Below are 7,805 nucleotides of genomic sequence, written 5' to 3' on the forward strand. Positions count from 1 at the left end.
TATATATAAACAAAAAATGATAAATATCCAGAATAAAATCACAAATTGATCCTATTAACCGCAAACGTTTTCGCCATTCCTGGCTCTTCAGGCAGTTTTGTACAAATGACTAATATGTAACGTAGTAACGTCAATAAGCAAAAGTTCATTGTGACGTCATAATAACGTTAAAGTAGCGGAAAGTTAGAGTCACAGAGCAAAAAGGCGCTAAAAAAATAATAATCGCAAATATAACAAATGATTCAATTATATCACATGCATATAATAAATTGTTCACTGGGTGCGATTAAGTTTTGGTTTAAATAATTTAATAAAGTGGTCTTCCTTGGCTAAGCGCAGTATTTCATTTTCATTTGGAAGTTTATAAAATGGGAATAGGGTAAATTTTCCCTGGCCGCATTCAGCAAAATGTTCACAGCATGGAGTATTACGAACACTCGGGTCTTTAATCTGTTGCTTGTGGACACGAACACGCGCGTTTAGTTTCCCCGTCTGTCCAATATAAAATTCTTTGCATGTTGGGCAAATAGCACAATAAATAACATTTTCCGATTTACAGTTCATCGACGAATTGGCCCGAATTTCCGTCCCAGATTTTAGTAGAATTGTATTTCCTTCTTCTATGTAGGCACATGTACCACATCTCGGGTCGCCGCATTTTTTCACAGATGGAATTTCCTCCTGCATTGTAAATCGGGCCTTGGTCAATATGTGTTTAAGATTTGGTGCTTGTCGTTGGCTACTGATTATGTCCTCGGATTGTAATAATTTCTTCATATTTTTTGACTGTTCTAATATAGGGTAAAGTCGTTTTGCGTCTGTTAGAATATTTCTGTTCCTTGGATTGTGGGTCACAACAAAAGCAAGTTTCCCGGGATTCAACAATAATTATAAAAGAACCCGACAAAGGAGGCGCAGTAGTTATTATGGATAAACTCCATTATAGAGAAATGGTGTTGAACGAACTAACTAATTCAAGTTTTTATCGTAAATTATCAACAAACGAGGATCGACACACAATGCTGAGAGTGGAGAAACTTATTAAAAAACATGCCGAAAACCTGACTAAAAATGAAATTGATTACTTGACAAACTTTGAGGTAAAATCCAGTAACTTCTATGGATTGCCCAAAATTCACAAATCTAAGGAAATCCAAGACGCGGTAAAAAATTGTGCTGATATATATATTAAAATACCTCAACCAACCGACTTGAAAATTCGTCCTATTGTCGCTGGACCAGCATCAAGCACTCAAAGACTAAGTAACTTACTGGACATTATACTGAAACCTCTTTGTGAATTATTACCTAGTTACGTCAGAGATGATATGGATTTTCTGAACTATATTCCTAAAAGTGTTGATCCTAAAACAATTCTCGTCAGCTTCGATGTTATAAGTCTTTATACTAACATCCCACATACATTAGGACTAGAGGCCATTAATTACTGGATAGACAGACATCCAAACACTCTAAATACTCGGTTCTCAAAAGAATTCATACTTGAAGGACTAAAATTAGTTCTGGAAAATAACCACTTTCACTTTGACGAGGAATTCTTTTTACAAACAAAAGGTACCGCTATGGGGACTAAAGTTGCGCCCACATATGCTACGTTAGTAATGGGGTATTTAGAAAATACACTTTTTGAAAGAACATCAGAAGTGTTTGATGCCGAACTTAGTACCTATATAGGATCCAATTGGAAACGCTATCTTGACGACTGTTTCATTTTCTGGACTAAAGGGGAAGACGACTTAGAGAAATTTCATTCTTTACTAAATACTTTAAATGAATCAATACAATTTACGATGGAGAAGAGTGACAAGGAACTTCCATTTTTAGATCTACGTATTATAAAAAATGGGTCATGTATAACAACGGATTTATACTGTAAGCCCACGGACACACACCAATATCTGGATTTTAGATCATGCCACCCTTCCCACACAAAACGCAATATTCCGTTTAACTTAGCACGGAGAATTTGTACAATTATCACAGACAAAACCTTACGATCTAAACGTCTGGAAGAATTAAAAATATTTCTGCAACGTCAGAGATACCCGAAAAATTTAATCAACGCTGGAGTAAAAAGAGCGACACAAATTCCATTACATGTTCTACGTAATCCTCGCCGGTCTTCTAATAATCGCAACAACGACGGGAAACTTGCTTTTGTTGTGACCCACAATCCAAGGAACAGAAATATTCTAACAGACGCAAAACGACTTTACCCTATATTAGAACAGTCAAAAAATATGAAGAAATTATTACAATCCGAGGACATAATCAGTAGCCAACGACAAGCACCAAATCTTAAACACATATTGACCAAGGCCCGATTTACAATGCAGGAGGAAATTCCATCTGTGAAAAAATGCGGCGACCCGAGATGTGGTACATGTGCCTACATAGAAGAAGGAAATACAATTCTACTAAAATCTGGGATGGAAATTCGGGCCAATTCGTCGATGAACTGTAAATCGGAAAATGTTATTTATTGTGCTATTTGCCCAACATGCAAAGAATTTTATATTGGACAGACGGGGAAACTAAACGCGCGTGTTCGTGTCCACAAGCAACAGATTAAAGACCCGAGTGTTCGTAATACTCCATGCTGTGAACATTTTGCTGAATGCGGCCAGGGAAAATTTACCCTATTCCCGTTTTATAAACTTCCAAATTAAAATGAAATACTGCGCTTAGCCAAGGAAGACCACTTTATTAAATTATTTAAACCAAAACTTAATCGCACCCAGTGAACAATTTATTATATGCATGTGATATAATTGAATCATTTGTTATATTTGCGATTATTATTTTTTTAGCGCCTTTTTGCTCTGTGACTCTAACTTTCCGCTACTTTAACGTTATTATGACGTCACAATGAACTTTTGCTTATTGACGTTACTACGTTACATAATAGTCATTTGTACATAACTGCCTGAAGAGCCAGGAATGGCGAAAACGTTTGCGGTTAATAGGATCAATTTGTGATTTTATTCTGGATATTTATCATTTTTAAATTATTTAAAACTGTGCCGATTTATTTTTTGTTGTATTGGGAAATTATTTTTCATCGGTACACGAATCCAGGATGTCACAAACCCGGTCTAAAACAGTAGCGGAATTTAACGGAATAGAGCGGATTTTGGAAGAAATTTCCGAGAAAATTTCTACTCTTTGTAGTAAGTATGACAATTTTACTACAGCAATTAGGGACATGGAGGAATTAAACCGCATATTCCGTGAAGAAGTCCAAATGTTACTCTCTACAAGAGTAACCGACAGCGATAGAAATGACGTGTTATCTTGCAGCGATAACTACCGGACCAATGTTCAAGAAATAGTGAAACATTGGAGCGAGTTTAATCTTGATAAGGAAACGTACGAAAAGAAGAGAGAACTGCATACAGTGTGATACAAACTTCTTAATCAGCGGAAACAAGCGTATTGGAACGCAATTAAGAATGAAAACCTTGCAGACACGTATGAAAATTGGAAAAACAGAGAACAAACAATATTTCCAAGAAAATTCAGGATCAAATCTATTGATTCAGAAACTACCGAGGAAACTCAAATTAGAGCAAATCTAGCGTTACAGCGTTTTGAAACGGAGATCGCACTGCCTCGATTAAGAGTTCCGAAATTCAAGAACAAATTTGAAAATTGTGATGAAGCTATAGCCGATGAAATAAGCAAAACATGCAGTGGTTTAATTGCGGAAAAACTACAAGAATTGTGGAAATCAGAAATCTCAAGGGAAGAAGCAAAATCACAACAAATCCTGGGGACCAAAAAGGTATGGTTTGATGAATACGAAAAAAACTATGGCAATGAAATAACGAAGGCGTCAAATATTTCAAAGCCAAACAACCGTTCCTTTAAGAATAACTCCACCAGAAAGCAGACATACATCGCCCCCAGAAAAACATTTAACAGATCCAACTCTAGATTTAGATCAAGGACATCTCAACGACAAGAGTCATATGCAAATGCAGAAAAACATGGTAAACAACCACAACGAGGAAACTACCAACACCGACAACCTCACAACCCAGGATCTGTCCAAAGGAGAATTAATGATTTGCCAAACAAACAAAGATTCAATAATGCTAGACCCAGCACGCATGAACGAAGACAAAATGGTGGACAAAATGGTGGACAAAAGCATCATCATACGGATAGCGAAGGGACCAGAAGAGAAAACCAAACACGTAATCCTAATTCCAGTGTGAATTTTTTAGGCCAACGCCGAGCCCAGAGAACACGGAAGAAACAGGTCACGTTCCGTTTCAAAAATTATTGATAAATGAGCCAACGGGTCCTAAAATTATAAATTTATCCGGAAGGGATTTAAATGAGACCGAAATAGGATTATTAAAACATGGCTTGAAATTTACTCCAACTCCTAAAAAGGACAACGTCGACTTAATAGCTGATACGGACGAATTTTGCCGTAAATTGCGCCTAAAGGAATTCTTTCAAAACTCAGCAGATGAGGATGAATCATTTGTTCGTAATAAAAAAGGCTTTAGACCCCCTCATAACAGGGACAAACATCTGGAGGAATACATCACGTGTCTTAAATCATCTGCAATCTCAAACAATGGAGAAACAAAAATAAATAATAATTTACCCGTATCTCAACAAGATGCTATCAACAAATTACAACGGGATTCAACAATAATTATAAAAGAAGCTGACAAAGGAGGCGCAGTAGTTATTATGGATAAACTCCATTATAGAGAAATGGTGTTGAACGAACTAACTAATTCAAGTTTTTATCGTAAATTATCAACAAACGAGGATCGACACACAATGCTGAGAGTGGAGAAACTTATTAAAAAACATGCCGAAAACTTGACTAAAAATGAAATTGATTACTTGACAAACTTTGAGGTAAAATCCAGTTACTTCTATGGATTGCCCAAAATTCACAAATCTAAGGAAATCCAAGACGCGGTAAAAAATTGTGCTGATATATATATTAAAATACCTCAACCAACCGACTTGAAAATTCGTCCTATTGTCGCTGGACCAGCATCAAGCACTCAAAGACTAAGTAACTTACTGGACATTATACTGAAACCTCTTTGTGAATTATTACCTAGTTACGTCAGAGATGATATGGATTTTCTGAACTATATTCCTAAAAGTGTTGATCCTAAAACAATTCTCGTCAGCTTCGATGTTATAAGTCTTTATACTAACATCCCACATACATTAGGACTAGAGGCCATTAATTACTGGATAGACAGACATCCAAACACTCTAAATACTCGGTTCTCAAAAGAATTCATACTTGAAGGACTAAAATTAGTTCTGGAAAATAACCACTTTCACTTTGACGAGGAATTCTTTTTACAAACAAAAGGTACCGCTATGGGGACTAAAGTTGCGCCCACATATGCTACGTTAGTAATGGGGTATTTAGAAAATACACTTTTTGAAAGAACATCAGAAGTGTTTGATGCCGAACTTAGTACCTATATAGGATCCAATTGGAAACGCTATCTTGACGACTGTTTCATTTTCTGGACTAAAGGGGAAGACGACTTAGAGAAATTTCATTCTTTACTAAATACTTTAAATGAATCAATACAATTTACGATGGAAAAGAGTGACAAGGAACTTCCATTTTAGATCTACGTATTATAAAAAAATGGGTCATGTATAACAACGGATTTATACTGTAAGCCCACGGACACACACCAATATCTGGATTTTAGATCATGCCACCCTTCCCACACAAAACGCAATATTCCGTTTAACTTAGCACGGAGAATTTGTACAATTATCACAGACAAAACCTTACGATCTAAACGTCTGGAAGAATTAAAAATATTTCTGCAACGTCAGAGATACCCGAAAAATTTAATCAACGCTGGAGTAAAAAGAGCGACACAAATTCCATTACATGTTCTACGTAATCCTCGCCGGTCTTCTAATAATCGCAACAACGACGGGAAACTTGCTTTTGTTGTGGCCCACAATCCAAGGAACCGAAATATTCTAACAGACGCAAAACGACTTTACCCTATATTAGAACAGTCAAAAAATATGAAGAAATTATTACAATCCGAGGACATAATCAGTAGCCAACGACAAGCACCAAATCTTAAACACATATTGACCAAGGCCCGATTTACAATGCAGGAGGAAATTCCATCTGTGAAAAAATGCGGCGACCCGAGATGTGGTACATGTGCCTACATAGAAGAAGGAAATACAATTCTACTAAAATCTGGAATGGAAATTCGGGCCAATTCGTCGATGAACTGTAAATCGGAAAATGTTATTTATTGTGCTATTTGCCCAACATGCAAAGAATTTTATATTGGACAGACGGGGAAACTAAACGCGCGTGTTCGTGTCCACAAGCAACAGATTAAAGACCCGAGTGTTCGTAATACTCCATGCTGTGAACATTTTGCTGAATGCGGCCAGGGAAAATTTACCCTATTCCCATTTTATAAACTTCCAAATGAAAATGAAATACTGCGCTTAGCCAAGGAAGACCACTTTATTAAATTATTTAAACCAAAACTTAATCGCACCCAGTGAACAATTTATTATATGCATGTGATATAATTGAATCATTTGTTATATTTGCGATTATTATTTTTTTAGCGCCTTTTTGCTCTGTGACTCTAACTTTCCGCTACTTTAACGTTATTATGACGTCACAATGAACTTCTGCTTATTGACGTTACTACGTTACATATAAGTCATTTGTACATAACTGCCTGAAGAGCCAGGAATGGCGAAAACGTTTGCGGTTAATAGGATCAATTTGTGATTTTGTACTGGATATTTATCATTTTTAAATTATTTAAAACTGTGCCGATTTATTTTTTGTTGTATTGGGAAATTATATATATATATATATATATATATATATATATATATATATATATATATATATATATATATATATATATATATATCAAATAAGTCCAAATCAAATAAATTGTTTACTGTTAGTGCTTTCAGCCATGTCGGCTCTTCAGACAGTTATACAAAATTAAAAACGTTGTTTGTAACGTTGTCAATGACGTCGTGTTTTTAAAGTTCATTATGACGCCACAATGTACATCAAGGTAGCGATGGCGTGAACTTTATTAACGCCGTTAAGCAATGCATAGACATATAATACAATACATATAAAAAGTTATATATATGATAAATCTATTTTCGATTAAGTTTCGGGTTAAATATTTTAATAAAATAGTATTCTTTTGTGGTTCGGGCGATTTCATTTGAATTCCACATTTTGTAAAACTGAAATATTTTAAATGTTCCCTTTCCGCTTTAATTTGTTGTTTGTGGACTCTCACTCGGGCGTTGAGCTGGTTAGTCTGGCCAATATAATTTTCTCCACATGTTGGACATGTCGCACAATATATCAAATTGGACGATTTGCAGTTCATTGGGGCATTAGGTTTTAAAATTTGGCCGCTTTTTAATATTATTCCTTCTCCCTCCTGTATAAGGTCACATGTTCCACATCGGGGGTCGCCGCACTTTTTGATGGAAATAGTATTGCTGGACGAGAACTTTGCTTTGGAGAGAATTTTCCTCAGATTCGGCGCTTGTCTTCTGCTGTTTATGATAGATGATTGGTTTAACAGTTTTTTCATATTTTCTGATTGTTCTAATATTGGAAAAAAACGTTTTGCTGATTTAAAAATATTATGGTTACACGGATTATGTGTAGTTACAAACGGAATTTTCTCATCTTGTTTCTCCTCCTTAAGGCGGGTCCTTCTAAATTGTGCTAAAGGAATATCCATAGCCCG

The sequence above is a fragment of the Crassostrea angulata genome, unplaced genomic scaffold, assembly GCF_025612915.1.
Source record: "Crassostrea angulata isolate pt1a10 unplaced genomic scaffold, ASM2561291v2 HiC_scaffold_257, whole genome shotgun sequence".
Classification (NCBI taxonomy): Eukaryota; Metazoa; Mollusca; class Bivalvia; order Ostreida; family Ostreidae; genus Magallana; species Magallana angulata.